This window comes from Euleptes europaea, chromosome 4 (assembly GCF_029931775.1).
Source record: "Euleptes europaea isolate rEulEur1 chromosome 4, rEulEur1.hap1, whole genome shotgun sequence".
NCBI classification, from domain to species: Eukaryota; Metazoa; Chordata; class Lepidosauria; order Squamata; family Sphaerodactylidae; genus Euleptes; species Euleptes europaea.
Window position 1 is genome coordinate 85,018,889 of NC_079315.1, and position 20,474 is coordinate 85,039,362.

The window sequence follows — 20,474 nt, forward strand, 5'->3', positions numbered from 1 at the left end:
CCACTCAATTCTGCCACCTAGGGTACAGCTACCATCTAATCATAGCATACTTCAATTGCTCATCCAGCCCCCCTTCTTATTGTAGAGGCCTGCGTTCTCAACCACAGCAACATACCTATAAAACCTCACATTAAATCACAGTAAGAAAACACACACACACGCAAAATTTACAAAGCAAAATACCCCGTCGTGGATGTTGTCTTTGCACCATTTCCACATCCTTGGGACACAGTAATCGAAATGCATTATGCAATCCTTGCTTGACAATCAGTGGGAGATGGGGGAAGGCAGGTGCTTACTTCAGGGGAGGGTGGCCTTCTTTGTTGCTATGGAGTTTCTGGGTGAGTGCTAGAGCGTCATCCCTGGTGCAATGCCAGATCTTCTGGGTCATGATGGAAGTGACATCATCGCACCACAATGATGATCACGGCCCTCCATTTTGCCGGCTTGCTTCTGCCCACCGACTAGATGAGCATCGGCAGATATCAACAACAATTACCAGGGGTTTGTCTGCCATTAGTTGGCACCTGTAACGAGGAAGTCCAAGCTTCTTTCAATTTCCAATAAAGTAAACAAGGAAGGTTGCATCACCAAATAATAAATCCAAAGTACACAAAAGAATAGTAGAAAATTCCAGCAATGGCAAGACGATACCTCTAGATTGGTAATCGTTTCGCATATATGTTGCTTCTTCAGTTGAATTATGTCTATAGGGCAAATTGCCTCTGAAAAAGTAATAATATATACACACATGCACTTAGATCTATATATAACATCTCGAATGCAAAATTAATGTAAAGGAATATTTCTTACCACTGTAGTATCAATAGACCCAAAAAGGCTCCTAGACCAAAAGGTTCTGTTGTCCTCCTGAGAGGTATCAATGTGACCTTTTCCCCACAATAGAGCTGAATAAATTGAAACCAAACTGAAGTCAGCTGTGTCCGATGGAGGAAAGCAAACTTAGTTTAAAGAAACCCCAACCTTATTTAGAGAAAACATGCCAAATCAAATTCATTGTTTAAACCAGCAGGAGTCATAGTTTTAAAGAGGAAAATCAGTTTCATTTCTTGTCTGGGCAAAATTTTAATTATATCCTGATGGTAATATGGTCTTGGTTTGTATTTCCAAAGGGCGAAAAACAGCATATCATTCATCTGAATGACATTTTGCCATCCAAGGAAGAAACAACCAAACAAGAGAACTGTAAATATTATGTTGGATATCACATACTATTGCAGTAAAATCTCACAATTTTGTGAAGTGGTCAATAAAAGATTCCCCCCCCCCCAATAATTTATGTTGTGTTTGATTGTGTGTGTGTTAAATGCCGTCAAGTCACTTTTAACTCATGGCGACCCTATGAATCAATGTTCTCCAAAACATCCTAACATTAACAGCCTTGCTCAGGTCTTGCAAACAGAGGGCCATGGTTTCATTTATAGAGTCAATCCATCTCATGTTGGGTCCTCCTCTTTTCCTGCTGCTTTCAACTTTTCCTAGCATTACTGTCTTTTCCAGTGAATCTTGCCTTCTCATAATGTGTCCAAAGTACAATAGCCTCCGTTTAGTCATTTTAGTTTCTAGGGACAGTTCAGGCTTGATTTGGTCTAGAACCCACTGTTTTGTCTTTTTGGCAATCTATGGTATCTGTAAAAGTCTCCCCCAACACTGCATTTCAAAGGAATCTACTTTCTTCCTGTCAGCTTTCTTCACTGTCCAACTTTCACACCCATTCCTAGTAATAGGGAATACTATGGCATGATTAAACTTGATCTTGGTTGCCAGTGACACATCCTTACACTTAAGAATCTTTTCCCAAGGCAAGATAAAGCTGCATTTGTATATATTTATCCACCCATCTATGCTGTATCATTGTTCAATTATATGGCCAGACTAATAGTAGTTCATCAATGTCTCATCCTATGCAGTTCAAGGGCTTCCTTTCATAAAATACAAAGCATTTTGGCTCTTCAAAGTGAAATGGAAAGTTCAAACAAAGTTACATATATCTGGAGAAAATGTAAATTGGATATTGACAACTGAAAAATGAAAGCCATGAATGTGTGGGAGTCCTATTTTCTCAGGAAAGAACACAACAGAACTAACATTTGAATTCAACTTGTACTGTTGGATAGAGTAATTGAATACATAACCACTGGCTAAGTGCTAGAGGCATAAAATAGGCTACATTGACTTTGGCTGGAAGCTTCCAAACCAGATGGCTTTCAAAAATGATTAGACAAACGTATGGAACATTGGTATATCCATAGCTATTAGCCACAATAGCTAAAAATTAAGCCTCCATATGAAGAGGCAGTAGCATGCCTATTGATTGCTACATCCATAGGACTCAGAAGATAGTATGGTTCTCCTCCTGTTTGTGAGGTACTCAGAGGCATCTGAATAGCCACTAGGGAGGCATACGAAATGCTCCTCCAACAGATTTCTTCCTAGATTGAGGGGTTTGCATTTGCTGAAAGTGTTTATATTTATTCATAATGTTAGAATCTTAGATTCCTCTGTAGTTGTATTTCTGGATTGTCAGCACTAAAAAGAAACACCAACAACAGCACTAATACTAATAGCCAAACATTTCGACTGAAGCAGCTATTTCTGCTCTGTTTATGATGCACATCAAACAGCAGTAGAATAAATCCTCTTTATGCCCAAATCTATTCTTTCAATATTCTATTAAAGTATTTGTTTTAATTCCTGCAACATGGCAACCAGAAAAAAGTAACAACTAGCACTTACTATTATTATTATCATAACTATCATCAACAACAACATGGCTTATCTGTGGATTCTTAAATCTAGAGACTGGAGACACGACAGATCTTTCTGCAAACCCAAGCAAAGCCCCAGGTTTGCAGAAATATCTGAAACCTAAAAAAAAAAAAGACTAAATCTTCATTAAAACATCATTGGGTTGGATAAAACTCCCCAAAATATCAGAACCAGCACCTGGCCCGGCTGGACATTTTGGAGGACTTTCATTCATAGGGTCGCCATGAGTCGGAAGCGACTTAACGGCACTTAACACACACACACATAGTGGTTAGAGTTTCATACAAGGATCTGGGAAACCCAGGTTTGAATCCCCACTCTGTGTGAATGCTCACTTGGCGACCTCGGACAAGCTACACATTCTTAGCCTTATCTTACCTCACAGGGTTGTTGTGAGTATAAAATTAAGGAGAGAAGATGGATGCAAGCTGCTTAGGGCCCCCATTGTGGAGAAATGTGGGGTGTAAATGAAGTTAATAAATAAAGCTGAGGACTGGGGGGGCAGGAAAAAACCAAGCTTGGTTGCTGAGTAGGAAGGAGAGAAGGAAGCAGGGAAAGGTGAGGATATGGGGGATGTTAGAAGGAGGGAAAGAGGAATTGTGTGGAGAGAGGGATACAAAGGAGAGAGAGGGGCCACATACAAGTCCTTGTGGGTTTCTCACAGTGCAGCTGGGTTCAGTCCAGTGGCTGGCACTGCACAATGGGCCATAATTTTCCCAGATAGAGTCTGCCATGGGGAGGGAAGGAGGGAAATCTGAAGACAGAGAAGACAGATAAAGGTAGGTTGGCTAATGGATGAGAAGGAGAGAAAGAAGCAGAAATGGGGAAGAAGCTATATGGGGGCTTTCAAGGAAGAGAAACAGAAAATCGTGGAGGAGGAGGAATGAAATGCCCCCACATTTCTTTGCTTGCCCCCCTCTTGTAACAACATCAACACCAACATTTTCCATGTTTTAAATTAAAGAAAGTAACAAAATCCTCAACTTCCTTCAAACTTTTTAAAAATAAAAATATAATTTAGTCAGGAAAAGGGTTAGTTTTGACATTTATTTTGCTGCTGCTGTTGTCATTGCTCTGTTGTGTTGTCTTGCTTGGGCAAGAATTTACAAAAGGGAAATAAATAAATACAGATCCCTAAATGGTAGAAGTACAGTGGAACTCTTCCCATGAATTTGCATGGCATATGGATATTCCCTTTTTCCAGCGCGGTTCTGCCCATCTAAACCCATTGACTTCAATGGCATTCTGCTTAGGATGGCACTGTTTGATTGTGAGGATACAGATAGGACCTTTTTGTCTTACTTTATACACAACACCTCCCCCCCCCTTCTTTCAAGCAGGCTGCAATCTGCACAGGACATACAAACAACATGCCAATTTACCCTGGTCACAATTTCTATCCTGCTGAATCGCACACCTCATATGATCACTAGCAAACTTCTAGTATGCTGCTTGTAATTTGCAAGCAGACTGCAACCCCATCAGTGGGTGGGCTGAACACCCACCCCCTTTTTGGTGCTTAAGAAACAAGAAACAGTAACAGTATGGGGTGAAAATCTCCCTTTTTAAGGCTGTAGAACATGTTTTAATTTCTTATTTTTGCAACACACTATTGATTTACAAACTGCAGTTGAACAAGAAATTATCTTCTTAGAGAAAAAAAATCATCTCCTTAGAGATGTCAAATTGCTTTAACCGCAAGTCATGTAAGAGGCTCACTCTATTGAAACAAATTTCATAAGGCCTTCTTGTTTTAAATGGATTCCTTCTCGTTTTGCTTTGGGACTCTCACACATTTTTCCCCCTTTTATTCTTTGTCACGGAGCCATTGAAACCCTACATAAAAATATCTTTGTAAGTGAAAATAGAACATGGTACTAAATTTCCTCTGGGTCAAAGAGTTTAATTTGCTCTATTAATTAGCATTCAGGCCACTGAGGTTTACATACATCTTAGCGAAAGCTAAGCAGAGGAGTCTACCAGGATCTAATATCTACTTTGTTCTGCTTGATTAAACACAACAAAAGCGCCACTGGACTTCGGGAAACTACATCGCTTTCTGCACCCCAGAGCCCCAGTTTCACCTTCATTTCAATTTAGGCAGACTCTTAATGAGGGTCTGATAACAGGCACTGCATGCCAATGCCATTTGGTGCTTAATTAACTTGGCAACCTCAAGTGACAACAGATGAATGCTGGAAGATGGTTTGGGGGACGCTGAGTCCGGTGAAAAGAGAAAGATAAATTTGTCTTGATTTTTAACCAGTGGCAGCCTTGTTGTGATTGGAGTCTGGGCATCGGTTCAGTTCGCAGGAGCAAAGCTGGAAAGTTCAGAGAGAAACATGTTTTGGCAACTTCTTAGGGAGCCAGTAGGTGCAGATGTAGGAGAACGGTGAACGGAGCAATCCTACACAGAGTCATACCTAGGGTTGCCAGCTCTGGGTTGGGAAATACCTGGAGATTTTGGGGGGTGGAGCCTGAGGAGGGCAGGGTTTGGAGAGCGGAGGGACTTCAATGCCATAGAGTCCAATTGCCAAAGCAGCCATTTTCCTGTCACCTGGAGATCAGTTGTAATAGCAGGAGATCTCCAGCCACCACCTGGAGGTTGAGCTGAGATAAATAACCAGCATAAAGGCTCAATATTTATATAAGAAATCAATACTTGGTTTTACTAATGGTATAGTATATATACACAAAAATACAAATATATTCCAACGGGGGAAAAAATTGTACACAATACTGGCATTAAGTCATGCCATGTAACCAAATATAACCAAAAATAACAAGGCATAACAACCTCCCTGAAATGTACAATCTAAATGTTAAATATAACAAATTAAACAGTAGGTGGTAACCTAATATAAAATAATGAACCGCAACGCCGTGCAAACCAGCCGGCATACACACAGGTTCTTTAGATAAAGTAGAGCATATAACCAAAAGTATGGAGAAAAGCCGGACGCAACCCTCGTCATACATTTGGACAAGCTACTCTTTCAGTTTCAAACCTGAGCTGCAATATGGAGATAATAATGTTGAACTACTTGATAGGGTTGCTGTAATGATGATAAGAAAATAGGTGCACATAGCATGTTGAATACTATCAAATAGTATCTCCTCTCTCCCCCTTTTTTTGTAAAGACCAGGTGTTTGCAGTGTGTACCACAACCATCTCAAGGCCATACCTTCAATTCCAACATCATAGTTCAAGTGTTTTAACAGTAGTGAGTGATCAACCATGTCAGAGTCAGTAGACAAGTCCGAAAGTGAGTCATTTCCCTTATCCACCTATAAATAGAGACCATCCACCTGGGTTACCAAGGCCATCTCCACCCCAAAAACCAGGCTCAGAGTCAGACCCCAAAAAAATGCATAATTGAAATTTGTAAGCCCCCCAGCCCCACCATCCAGGTCATTCACAGAAATTCAAGTGTTTATGCCTGCTTTAAAAGTCACAGTTGCAGATGAAACTTCTTCTACCAAACGGATCTGAAGCTGACCATTTGTTCCTGCATATTATGAAACTATAAGGAGTGCATAGTTTTACCTAATTCTGTGGTTTACACACTGAAACAAGCAAGAGAGATCTTGACTGCCAGTTCCAGGAGAAAAGGCCAGTAAGGATGGAGAGAACTCAATTGAGGATGCTCAGGTAGAGACTGACTCAGCATCAACATAATACAACATCTGCTCAGTTTTCCAATGTTTCACAGCTTCCCACCAAATTTTACCTTGAATTTGGGCTCTGAATTACCTAGCCCTTGCCAGGGGGCAACACCAATATAACCACTGTTTGCCACTCTTTGCATTTGGATCTGAGAACTTTCTAAAGCTTGCTTTTGCCACAGTTTTCCATTTCTTCCATTCATCTGCATTATCATTTGTGCATTAAAGGTAAGCTATATATACGAGCAGGTGGGGCTTAGAGTTCTACTGGAATTACAGCAGATCTCCAAATTACAGATACCAGTTTCCCTAAAGAAAATGGCAGCTTTGGAGGGTAGACTATATTGGCATCACATCCCTGCTGAGCTCTCTCCCTTCCCTAAACTCTTCCTGCCCCAGACTCCAGTGCCAAATATCTAAGAATTTCCCAAGCCATAGTTGGCAACCCTGCCTCCTTCCCTAATCTTGACAGGCTTTCCCTGGGAAAAGTCTAGCTGGGCTGTATGGCACCAGGCCGGGCTTGACAGTGGCTGGTCCCAGTTGTGTGACAAATGCTGCCAAGCTGGGCTGGGATGAGTTGCATAGTGGCCAATGCTGCCAGACCAGCCCAAGTTGTGTGGGAAGTGAGTTTCTGGTACTGGCTGCTGGGCCTGTCCACAGTGACATGACAGCGAAGGTGAGCAGGATTTTTCCAGGGCTGTTTCAGCTTCCCAGCCCACTTTTACTTCCTTCCCCTACAGCTTTGGTTTACATAAAGGAAGGCTTGGGAGGTTTTCCAATATTGTTGTGGTTGCCTAATAACCACAACAGCCACGGAGTGTTCATTGGGCACTTCTTAAAGCTACAGGCATTGTTTCTGTTATTTTGGGGAGTTCTAATCCCCATTTTTTTAATACATCAGATTTTTCTACAACCTTGAGTCTTTCTTCAGTTTTGTACAGAAACTCCCCCAGTCCATCCCTAGCTCTGTTTTGCAGATCTAGTGATCATATCTTCTATGGTAGGATTCAGAAATTGATGGAATTCAAGACAGAACCCACTAAACAGTAAAGAAGCAAAATATCCACTCGTCATGTTTGCTGTCCGAGGGCCATTGGGCTGAGGACTGAGATAAAGTAAGCTACTACTCAATTTTTCTAAACATATAACAATTTTATTAACAAAGAACAAGATTTTATTGGAAAAATATTTTTTATTGGAAAAAAACATGGCCACAACTAAAGTTAATGGCAACAGTGTTATTGACGCATTGGCGAAGCATGGGAAGGCTGGATGGGGGCATCAGCCGGCCCACTGCAAACTGATGTGGGCTTGAACTCCCAGCGGTTCCGCTGGGATTAGCAGAGGATGACGGTATGTGGGATAAACCGAGGCTTGCGCCACTTGGTGTTCCCCCGTCACTCAGGTAGAGGCCAAACCTGCCGCCCCTATGCAACAACTCAACACCCTTGGCCTCCCCCACAACCCCTTATTGGGATCCCCCAGTTGGAGGAAGGGGCACGCAGGCCGCTTCCCCCCATCAAAACCCATCCAGTCCCATGTGGAAACCGCCTTAGTTGTGACAAATATAACATAACATCCTCACTTACTGCCCTTAGGGAGGGAGGGTGGGCCAAAGCCGGAGACAGACTGAGGCACGGGCGGGGGCCGCCTGGACATATGCAGAGCAGGGGAAGGGGGGCTGATTAAAGTCTCCTCTCCTGCGCAGCAACAGCCTCCAGGCGCCGCCTGATTGGCCGGGACTTAATTGGCTCCCCTGAACCAATCAGGAGGCAAGACCCCTGGGGGCCGGAACCGGGAGAGCGAGGAGGTTCCGAAGCTCTCATCCCCCGCCCCAGACACCAAAACTGGCTCCGGGTAAGTCTGGAACCATTTGCTTCTTAAGCAGATGTATTTCTTTTTGCACAGAAAAGAGTCATCAAAGGTTATTATTTGGATTCTGCTTGACAAAGTGGGAAAGCATATTTGTGAAAATGTATTTAATAATCTTGGGTATGATCCAGTCCTCCACACCTTTCAATTATAAGCCCGTGCCTGGATGGTTTGTAAATTCTTTAACAAAATACAGAATATAACAGAATACAGATTATTTCTACTGCACAAAACCTTAATTGCTGAAATAGCAGCCAATATTTTCAACCTTCACACAGATGATCTCATTAGTGCAATGTATTCAATCAGTTATATTCTTTTCCTGGCTGTTTTCTTTCACACTCTTTGCAGCTTGTAGGATTTTTATATTGCTATTTCCAGCTGCTCTGTTTATAAAGCAAAAACCTCTGCTCTACTCTTCTTTATCCACAAACTTGAATTCAACAACATCCCTCACTCTTTAAAAGCTTATGAATGAATTCACAAGTACTGGATGGAGACAACTGCAGGATGTAACACTTGAGAGAGAATATAGCAGTATGAAAAAAAAATTCTACTGCTGAAATTGTCCTTATTAACTTTATGGAATGTTCTAACGAAACATGTTATAGATGCAGCTTGGAAATGTATTTACAATTATGAGAATTCTTCCATGCACTCATATACTGACCAAGGTTCACAATGGGTTGAAGAGCATCCGAGAAAACATGATGTATTTTTAATTAAGGATCTTACTATTTTAATTGAATCATAAGTTTATATTTAATCGATCTTCCTGATGAAGCCTACTTGGATTCTAGTTCAAAAGCATGACTGGTTTTGGGGCTAGTTGGACACACTTCCGCCTAGTATCTGTGGGAAGGAAGGAACTACATGAGTTGAATGACAGGCAAAAGAAGGAGGAGAAGGAGAAGGAGAAGAAGAGCTGGTTTTATATGCCGACTTTCTCTACAATGTAAGGAAGAATCATACTGGTTTACAATCCCTACCCCTGTGAGATAGGTGGGGCTGAGAGTGTGTGACTAGCCCAAGGTCACCCAGCTGGCTTCATGTGTAGGAGTGGGGAAACAAATCCAGTTCACCAGATTAACCTCCACCGCTCATGTGGAGGAGTGAGGAATCAAACCCAGAGTCCACCAAACGACCACTTTTAACCACTACACCATGCTGGTCCCTGGAAGTAGCCACTTATAAAACCTCTTAACCACTACACCATGCTGGAAGTAACTATGCACAGGAGAACACTGTAACATGGGTAACAAGTCTAAAGGCATATTACAAAATACTGTAATCTAAATAACCAAAACAACATTTAATAGAAATGTAATATTCTAATATAAGAAATCCCAATATATATCAGGCCCAATCCCAATCCTGAATATATAGCCCAAACATTCAGGTCAAGTGATCTAGCAGATTTCCACAGGCAGGAGCTCCCTAACTGTGAGGTCAAACAAAATTTCTTTGTGGGGTTTTCCATATGGGTTATCTTCCCCAAGTTCAATGCTTTTGAAAAGATGTTTTCCTGCTTCCCCACACATTGTTGTGGCACATTCATACACCTCTGGGGGTTTCTTCAGCTTTTCTCCTAAGTTTCTCGAAACTGCTCGTTCCAAAGTTTTAGGAAAGATCACAATAAAGTGTGGATGGTTGCTTTATGGGTAGGAAAGTTCTGATTTTCCATCCCACATGGGAGACATTTTCCCTTGTACTGTCCCAATAGCAGACATTTCCTTTCCCTGCAACCAGGGTTTTTTAATTATTTTTTTAAATGGCACTAGAATATCATTATATTGGTATACCATTGTAACAACAGGTGTAACAAGATTTCTGAATATTCAGCTTTCATTTAAAATAAAAAGTAAGTCTCTAGTCTCTTCCCTTGCAGAGGAAGGAAAGGGGCTTATTTCCACAAGGAAATGGTTCAAAGGCTTACTTAAAAATGGTTTTGAGCAGATAGAAGCAGCCAGGTTTCTGAAGTTCAGTACTGCTACATTATAAAATCCCCTTTTCCTCTCTTAGACAGCAACAGGCAGGAAGGGAACTCTGGTGTGACATTTTGGCCTTGCCAGAAGTCCAGGACCATTTGCTCCAGATGAGTAAGTTTATGGTGGAAAACCAACAAGCAACAAAATCTAATATTTTTGTGTGTGTAAAGTGCCGTCAAGTTGCAGCCAACTTATGGTGACCCCTTATGAGGTTTTAAAGGCAAGAGACTAACAGAAGTGGTTTGGCATTTCTTTCCTCTGCATAGCGACTCTGGAGAGCCAACATGGTGTAGCGGTTAGGAGTGGTGGTTCTCTAATCTGGAGAACCGGGTTTGATTCCTCACTCCTCCACATGAGCAGCAGACTCTAATCTGGGGGACCGGGTTGGTTTCCCCACTCTTATACATGAAGCCTGCTGGATGACCTTGGGCTAGTCACAGTTCTCTCTGAACTCTCTCAGCCCCATCTACCTCACAAGGTGTCTGTTATGGGGAGAGGAAGGGAAAGTGATTGTAAAACAGTTTGAGATTCTTTTTGGTAGAAAAAAAATGGGGCATAAAAACCAGCTCTTCTTCTTCTATTCCTTGATTGTCTCCCATCCAAATACTAATGAGGGTTGACCCTGCTTAACTTCTGATATCTGACAAGATCAGGCTAGCCTGGGCCATCCATGTCAGGGTGATGTTTTTTACAAATTCTAAAATAAAATTGTTCTTTACATGAAGTCTAGTGGGTACAGATAGTAAGTCAAATAAAAAGCGTTAGTGGTATTTCAACAATGCTTTTCTACCTACAAGCTACAATACACTTAAATATTAAGAAATTAACTGGATTCATACAAAAGTAATTTAAAAAAAGTCTCCATTTTATTTCCAGGTTTTGTCATCTGTACAGTTAAAACATATTTAAATGCTTTGGCAACCAATGTTTAACCTATAACTTGGTCCTAGATTTTTAGTATTTTCCACCAAAAGAAGAACAGAGGAAAGATGTTGTAGTGGGACAACTATGAAAAAATGGAATATCCATTGAATACATTATGAGCAGTATTACTCTCTGTCCAAAATGAATGTTCCAGCTGCAGTACCAGTGAACTAGTATTCAGTTCTTGCCATTATTTCCAGATTGTGTATTACCATTCAACACTATAATATAAGAACATTGATTGATTTTGATTAAGTAACTCACAGCCAGCATGGTGTAGTGGTTAAGAGCAGCAGACTCTAATCTGGAGAACTGTGTTCAATTCCCCACTCCTCCACATGAAGCCTGCTGAGTGACCTCGAGCCAGTCACAGTTCTCTCAGAACTCTCTCAGCCCACACAAAGGCAGGCAATGGCAAACTAACTCTGAACGTCTCTTGCCTTGAAAACCCTATGGGGTCGCCACAAGTCAGCTGTGACTTGATGGCACTCTCCACCACCAACTCACATTAAAACATTCCACTCAGGGTAACAAAATTTAATTTAGATTGAAAATATAATTCCTTTTTAGTAACATGATACAGTTGCCTTTCTGGATTATTTAGAAATTGTTTGGCTCCTCCATCTGAACAATGGATTGTTCATTCTCTGTCTTTTTCAGTAATCATCTCCTAGTATGCTGGACATGGATATTTCTTATTGTGATGTGTACTGGCTCCAATCAACTAATTATCTAAGGTCAACAATAATCAAGATCCTGTGGCACATCTGACATCTTCTAATTAATTGTAATGCTTGACTGAAGGATGAAGGTAAGACCACTGTTAAATAAATCTATGATCTTCATTTGTAAGAACATCTCACACATTTTTATGTTTAAAAAATCTCACGTTCTATATCTAAACAATTAATAGAAAATAATATTCAGCATACCCCAAACTTTAAACTTTTTACAACCAGAAACCATACTTATGAAGACAGATGATTTCCTCCATGAATGTGCTTGTTAAAGATATACTGATTCTAGAGGGGCAAACCTAGAAAACGTGTAATAAGTAAACATTCATGCAACATTTATAGGAAAGTTTTATGAACAATAAACAGCAAAGATGCTAAGACATGAGACACAACAATGTTTCTCATCTCTTTTTTTCTGGCACTTATTTTCTTGTCATATTCCAATGAAAGGACAGTGCAAAGTTTTTTCCATGTGAAGACATGATACCCCCTTCACAATATTACAGAAAATTAAAAAGACAGGATGTACAAATCAGTTCCCACTTCCATGTTACCAGGAAAAAAAATGCTGTTCTTCAATTTATCAATTAGCTGCTTTTCTATTGAAGGTGCCTAAGATGTCACAGAAATGTAAAAGCACAGATTGCAATGAATGAGGAACAGTTATGATGGAGAGTTTTATCTTTCTTACGGATATCTTTCTTATCTTTCCTCATTCTCATTTTCCTTTCTTTTAAATTCTTGTTTTTGGGGGGAGGGGTTCAGTTCTGCATGTGTTTTCCTCCCTCTAGTGGTCTATTCAATATCACACAGGTTTATGTCTGTCTTAAATGCCTGCAGTTTAAATCTGTAGGGCGATATGAAGGACATAAACATTGGGGGGGGGTTAAATTAAAAGAAAATGGGTCCACCGATAGCTATTAGCTACAAATCTCCACATGCATAAGAAGTAACCTTTGAATAACAGTGCTAGGAGGCAACAACACAGGAGAGGCCTTGGCCTGTTTCTTTTCCTCTGGGGCATCTGGGTGGCCACTGCGTAAAACAGGATGCTAGACTAGATAGATCACTGGTCTGATCCAGCAAGGTATCTCATGTGTTCCTATGTGTATTAAGCTGTTAGTATATTGTTTCTTCTTGGATTATGACAGTACTGCTTTGCCTGACATTTGGATTAAGCTTGCTGAGAACTTTGACCTGAGCATGATTACCAGGCAAAGGTATCTTATTTGCACTCCTTTGGTAACATGGGATGAAATTCTGATCAGATCACCTCACTGTTCCGTGATGAAATTCGTTTCATCCGTAATACTGTCATGAAACATCTTTGCACCAGCACATTTACTGTTTGTGTTACAGAACAAGGTTCTTGCAACCTGTAGCTGTTTTTGTCTAGTTCAACAACTAAAATATCTCATGGTCATGGTCTGGTCAGTAAATTGAATGACTTTTGTTGTAAAGCACCAGATTGCTTTCAGTTCATCTGCCTTTGTAGTCAGATATCTTCTTTAAATGACTGCCATCTGATAGATTGCAGAGAGATTTTTTGTGCTTGCAGTATTTGTTCATGTGATTGAAAGAACTGATGACATGATTACCTGGATTCATGGGCAAACACCAAAGGCACACAGAGACATCTAAGTAGTAAGTTTCAACACAAACTTTCAAAATGCTTTTAAGTATTAGAGCTCGCTGTATACATTGGGTGGGGACACAGGCTGTGAGAAAGTGATGTAATTGTATGAGAAAGCAGATGTCACTGGCATAGTTGCAAATGCCTATTTCTAATACTAATGTTGCAAAGTTCATCCAACTTTTTCTGATGACATTTTGTTCATTTTTTTCTTTTAACATTCTGTCAGATATGAATACAATTGCCAAATATACTTGTGTGCACAGTTTTTCTAGCATAAGCATTAGCTTTATGCCATTGCCTTCTACAAGTGATCATCAAGAGACAACAATGAAATTGACTAGGTAATGCTATTTAAAGTTCAGTGCCTCATTAAAATAACTACAGATTCTAGAAAAAAATACCATTTAACTTGTGCTGCTTTGCCCTATGTTAAGGGTTCTATTACCTCCTTCCACAGAATCAAAGCCATAAAAGTGCTATCAGAGTGCTTAATTATTGATGCAGTTAGCAAAAATAGTCTATGAGCAGCTGTTGGAACATTGTGCGCCTGGAAATTTGAATGGTATACAAGATATTTCATTGTAAGTTTTGGAACCATTTAGGTTTCTGACTTTTACTTATGCATATGTGAAACCTGTGAGCAAGATTCCACCATCAGTTCTCTTTTTTTTTCAGCCCTGAGTTGCAGATTTCTTTGGAAAATCACACTTCCTATTCAGTTATTTATTAAGTCTGTTTGTCTATTCATCAGTACAACTAGGTATCAAAAAATACTTGTGGGGAATATCATTTCCCCTTCTCCCGCTATTTCCTCTTTCCCTTCTCTGAGTTTTGCCCCTTGCCTGCTTCCTTCTGTCCTTCCCACCCACCAGCCATCCTACCTTTTATATGCTTCCACCATGTTCAGGTACATTTATTATCTATTTACTTCATTTCTCTACAATGGGGACCAAAAGCAGCTTACATCATTCTCCTCTGCTCCATTTTACCCTAGAAGGAGGAGGAGGAGTTGGTTTTTATATGCCAACTTTCTCTACCTTTTAAGAAGAATCAAACCAGTTTACACTCACCTTTCCCTTCCTCTACCCACAACAGACACCTTGTGAAGTAGGTGGGGATGAGAGACTTCAGAGAGAACTGTGACTAGCTCAAGGTCACCCAGCTGGCTTCATATGTAGGAGTGGGGAAACCAACACGGTTCACCAGATTAGAGCCTGCTGCTCATGTGGAGTGGGGGAATCAAACCCAGTTGTCCAGATTAGAGTCCACCGCTCTTAATTACTACAACATGTTGGCTCTCTAACAACTAGGGCTGTTGAATTAAAAAAAATTCGGTATAGTTCGGATTCGGCTGAATTCGGCCCATTTAGATTCGGGATATGCTGAAGTCTGAACTCCGCTTCGGGTCCGTGCAATTCGGCGGGAATTCAAAGTTTGGGGGAAAAATTCGGCCGAATAAAGCCATTAAAAACACAACTGCGCCTTTCTGCGGCTCTGGGGGAGCATTTTTGGGGTTAGAGGTCCCAAACTTTCAGTGGAGCTTCAAAGGACCCTTCTTGCCAGACCCCCCAAGTTTTGTAAAGATTGGGTCAGGGGGGGCTGAGATATGGGCCCCGAAAGGGGTCCCCCCCACCCTTAATGTGCATCTCTGAGCAGAGCTTGCCACCCATACACAAAGCTCCCAGCCCCGACAAACAGCTGAGAAGTTTGCAAAGCATTGCAACAGACTGCAAAGCAACACAACCTTGTAAGCAACACCTTTGCAACTGTGCAAAGCAACACCTGACACCTGGGAGTTTGCAAACCATGGAAAGGGACAGAGGCAGCTAGCTATGCATAATGAGCAGGAGGGGTGGAATTTCCCCTTTTGCATGGGACTCCAAATGCATTCTTTAAGTCACCATTTGAAAACCAGTTTTGAGCAAGCATCCAAATAGACCTAACCGCTCTTATGAATGAGGGAAAACCTGAAGACACACAACTGAAACCCCCCTCAAACCAGGGAGAGAGAGACTCCAGGGGGACCCCCCCCAGGCAGAACCGGCAAAAGCCCCCTTTGGCTTCCCCCACCCACCCACAGAAACTGCTCCCTCCCCACACACACACAGACTCTGCTTCCGCCACACACACACACACACACAGGAGAAAAATTATAGATTAAAGCCCCCAAAGGGGTCTTACTGTGGCTGTCTTCTGTTCCATCAGGAGGGGCTGGGGAGGACTTGTAATCCAAGACGATTCCAATTAGGCACGGGAAGTTTTGCTCTGGAGATGCATACAGGATCAGCTGATCCATTCATCCCAATAGGGAAAAGGGTAAAGGGGAAAGCCCATATCTCGGGACCCCCTGACCCAATGTTTACAAAACTTGGGTGGTCTCTTAAGAAGGCTTGTCTGAAGCTCCGCTCAAAGTTTGGGATCTGCACCCCCAAAAATGCGCCCCCTGCAGCCACGGAAAGAGAAAAGGGGGGAGCCAATATTTCTGCCCCCACTGAACCCATCTTTACAAAACTTGAGTGGTATCTTAAGAAGGATTGTCTGAAGCTATGCTGAACGTTTGGGGGCTGTATCCCCAAAAAAGCGCCCCCTGCAGCCACGTAAATGGAAAAGGGGGAAGGGAAAAGGGGTGGAGCCCATATCTCGAGACCCCCTGACCCAATGTTTACAAAACTTGGGGGGTATCTTAAGAAGGCTCATCTGAAGCTCCACTGAAAGTTTGGGGTCTGTACCCCCAAAAATGCGCCCCCTGCAGCCATGGAAAGAAAAAGGGGGGAGCCCATATCTCGGGACCCCCTGACCCAATGTTTACAAAACTTGGGTGGTCTCTTAAGAAGGCTTGTCTGAATCTCTGCTGAAAGTCTGGGGTCTGTACCCCAAAAAATACACCCCGTGCAGCCACAGAAAGGAGTGAATGTGCACAAGCACCCCCCCACACACACACACACACAAGAGGATTTCCCTCTCTCTCTCTCTCCCCGGCCGGGCCGCACATCAGCTGATTCCTCCAGTACTCAATCCTGACTGATTGGCCAGAAGAAGACCCAGTTTGGCCACCGATTGGCCGGGGAAGGAGAATGCTGCTTACTGCCGCCCCAAATTGGCCGGATTTATTCGTGAACTCCCGAACTCACTGAATTCGGCTCCCCCGGTTGCCCTCCATTTTTGAGTTCGGTTCGTCCCGAACTAAAAACCACCGAGTCAGGGGAAATTTGGATGTTTTTCAGTTTGGGCCGAACCGAATCAACAGCTCTACTAACAACAACCTTATGAGTTAAGTTAGGCTGAGAAGTGTAATTGGTCCAAAGTCACCCAGCAAGATTCCACAGCAGAGTGGGTATTCAAACCCGGGTTTCCCAGAACCTGTTTGGAAACCCTTACCGCTATACCACGCTTGCTTTTGTGTGTGAATGGCTGCTGTTGAACAATAGTGGGTTCTCCCCTAAAGGCCATGGAAAGTGCACTGCCCCCCCCCCCGCCACCTTTTAGTGACAAAAACCAAGGCTGGAAAATTGGTGATTCTGTTGCAGTTTATTCACAATGGCCACTGAAGGCATTCATTTATTGAAGCTACATGCATTGCTTTTATTATCTTGGTGGAAGCTTAAACCCCAGCAGTTTTTTTTTTTTTTGGGGGGGGGAGGAGGTTAGATTTCAAATTCTACTGCAAACCTGTGGCTTTTCTCAGGTTTGTTGAAAGTTCTGCCTTGTCTGTCCATGGCTCTAGTCTACGGCTGTATGTATCCACAGATTTCTCCATGTTGAAAATTAGATATATTGATGGCTAATTTCTCATTTCTAAAAGCCCAGATATCAATTTGTGTGTATGTGTTGCTAGTGCTTGCACTTCATTATGGCTTTTGTGATTTTAAAACTGCGTAAGCATTTTGTCATTTTCCTGCCGAGATGCAGGTGGTCCAGTATAAAAGGATTAAAACATTGAAAGACAGTTTAGTGCAAAAGACTCAGGGACTGGGCGAAAGCAGATCCCAAAATATTCATATAAGAGCCAGAGTGGTGTAGTGCTAAAGAGCAGTGGTTTGGAGCAGTGGACTCAAATCTGGAGAATCAGGTTTGATTCCCCACTCCTCCATGTGAGCAGCAGACACTAATCTGGTGAACCAGGTTGGTTTCCCCACTCCTACACATGAAGCCAGCTGGGTGACCTTAGGCTAGTCACAGCTCTCTTAGAGCTCTCTCAGCATCACCTACCTCACAGGATGTCTGTTGTGGGGAGGGGAAGGGAGAAGATTGTAAGGCAGTTTGATTCTCCCTTGAGTGGTAGAGAAAGTCAGCATATAAAAACCAACTCTTCTTCTTCTTCATTGAAGCATAATTCAAATATTCTTTCATCAGACATGTGGCAGATTTTGTGCGGGCTGTCAAAATTTTCAAAATTCAAAAGTGATAGAATCACTTTTTTAAAAGGTGGATTCTGTTGTCTCTCCACCCACCCAGTATCAATGTTTTGCCCAATATACTCATTTGTTTACTTTGACAATGGGGACACTAAAATATGCTGAATTTATTTATTTCATCACATGCTGGCTCGGGAATATGTGGCATTAAGATAAATGAAACTTGTACAAGAGCAGTAACTGGATGATTATGACTTATGTCTATGACATTTAAAGGCAGTTTCTGATTTCCCCCTCCGTCCCTTTATGAGATAATACAGTAAAACTGTCTTGCCTGAACATGATTTCTTTTCTGTTAATCCAGTACTCGACGTTAACTTGCAAATTAATTACTATTTGTTTATCTTATTAGGATGATGTTTTGTTCTCATTTTACAACACCTTTGGTCTAAAGTAGTTTACTTAAGTCCTTATATTTATTTGAAATGTAAATTTTGAGAAATTTATTGCTTGACTAATAAAAAACATGTTTCAGACTAAAACTTGGCAAGCAGGTTCTTAATCCATTAGCAAATTTTCCTTTGACATTTTATTGCAGTTTGTTTGGTCATTATTTAAACTGCTTTAATAATAAGTTTAGGGGTTTTATTTATTTCTGCCAAAGACAGAAATAGACATTAGTTAATCCTAGTAAGTCAAAATTATTCTTAGAAAAATGTATCCTTCACCCAAGGACAGTGGATGTTTTATGCATATACAGGCAAGCTGGATATAATTTCAGCACAAAATTGACTTTCTCTGTAGCTGTTTTAATATTTTTGAAAAGAACATTAGCATGGAAACTCATTTTAGTACTGGAGTTCAATGGAGAATTTTGAATTAGCCTATATAACCAGTCAAAACATAGATGCAAGATGAAAATGCAAGACATATCCAAAGCTTAGACATTGCATTATATAGTATCAGTAATTTATTTATTTGTTTATTTATTATATAATTCATTTGTACCCCACCTTTCTCTCCAATGGGGACCCAAAGCAGCTTACATCATTCTCCTTGCCTCCATTTTATCCTCACACCAACTTTGTGAGGTCGACTAGCTGAGAGAGTGTGACTGGCCCAAGGTCACCCAGCAAGCTTCAGTGGCACGAGTGGAGTTTCGAACTCAGGTCTCTCAGACACTAGTCCAACACTCTTAACCAATACCCCACACTTGCTTTTTCCTATTGTAATAGCAATAGTAATGATTAATCCTACGGTACTCTGGAAAGGTAACATTTAAATTCCCTAAATAAATAAACATGATACAAAAATATGATATTGGTCATGTCAGAGGCTCTGCATGGTCATTAGAATGGACCAGTCAAGAAAGATCCCTCTGTGAGAAGATTTTTCCTAGCCTTCTCTGCAAGCTGTACCAGGCAGTGGCCATGTCTGCCTGCACATGTCAGCCACAGATTCTACCATTTAAAAGATCTTGAGACAAAGTAGTTTTTTTTAATCATTCCTTCTATTATTTTCCCCTAATGACATAATAATCACATACTGTCACCAGAGGTAGTAAGAGCATGGTAGGTATACCCTTCACAAGGGTTCAAATAACTTCAGGGTGAAACACATTTGCTTAATTCATTACACCATTTTCTGCTTTATTGGCAACAGTGCTCTTCTTTTTTGTGGGGGCGAAGCAAGGATGCCCGCAGTTCTTCTCCACACAGATAGTGCCATGTAGAGTTCATAAAATTACTCTCCCTCAAAATTGGGGTAGAGATTAGGTCAGGCTATGGGACACAGATGGCTCTGCTCGCTTCAGTTGATGACCTCCATCTGAGTGTAGCCAAAGGCCATGCCTCTCCATTGCCCTTATTGGGTTTATCTGCAGCCATCTTATTGGATTTATCATACCATTTTGTTGAGATGCCTGCAGGCAGAAGTAGGTATCAGGGGATGTCCGTTGAACTGGTCCAAATAATTTCTCATGGATCAGATTCAAAGGGTTGCTACTGGAAACCAGTTGTCATCAGTGTGGGACATATTATATGGGGTCTCACACGGCACAGTTCTGTCCCCCATGCTTTTCTGTCTCTATGTAGAGCTCTTGGGACAAATAATGTCAGTAGGGCCTCCTGCATGTGCCAACCTGCAAATGGTCAAAAGTCCTCCCCCGCTCCTTACATTTGCACCCCAGGGAGTTCTCTCTGTGTGTACTCTGCATTATCACATTCTTTGGTCATCCATGCAACCTGCAGAAATAATTCTATACATAACAGGCTTTGCTTCTGGTTACTGTGTGGCCCTTTCTATCCTACATTACACGATGAACAGTAATGTTTCTCAGAGACTGAAGATATCCCCTTCAATGGGCATTTTTGCTGAAGAGAGTGGTAGGTGCAAGCCTGCATGAAATGCACCATTTTAGAGGCTGAAAGGGGACAGAGAAAAAAGCAAAGAGCCATGGCTGCAAACTGACCGGAGCAGGAGCTCTTTCTCTCTCACTGGGGATCAC